Below are 480 nucleotides of genomic sequence, written 5' to 3'. Positions count from 1 at the left end.
AGCCATTTGTTCCCTTTGGTCCGGGGGGGTGGTTGTCCTTGTTTTTGGGAAACCAAATGGATTTGGGGAAGGAATGAGGACGCGACGTTGGACCGGATGCGGGAAGGGGCCAACGCAAAGGACCAGCTTCCCGCTCTTGATGGAGCTTGTCCTATTTTGGTTTAAAAAAAGACCCTTTGAGGCCAAGGAGAGACTCTTGCCTCCCAAAGAAGCAGCTTTATCTCTTTTAGTTTTTTCTCCTAATTAAAACCAGAGAGGTGGGACTTTATTTGCATGACACATACGTGACTTCGTATTTCTTTTTTTTTTCTTAATTTTTTTTTTAATATCTATTTTTTAAATTAATTTAGTGCTGCTTTCTTCTCCCCATGACCCCTCCTCTCTGCCCACCACCTCCGCAGGGAAGGTCACCCTCTACTACCAGCAAGGCTGCACCTCCGCCATGAACTGCGGCCGAGAACGGGCGTCCGACGCCGAATC

This window comes from Pterocles gutturalis, unplaced genomic scaffold (assembly GCF_000699245.1).
Source record: "Pterocles gutturalis isolate BGI_N339 unplaced genomic scaffold, ASM69924v1 scaffold12783, whole genome shotgun sequence".
Taxonomy (NCBI): Eukaryota; Metazoa; Chordata; class Aves; order Pterocliformes; family Pteroclidae; genus Pterocles; species Pterocles gutturalis.
This window is presented reverse-complemented; position numbering follows the sequence as displayed.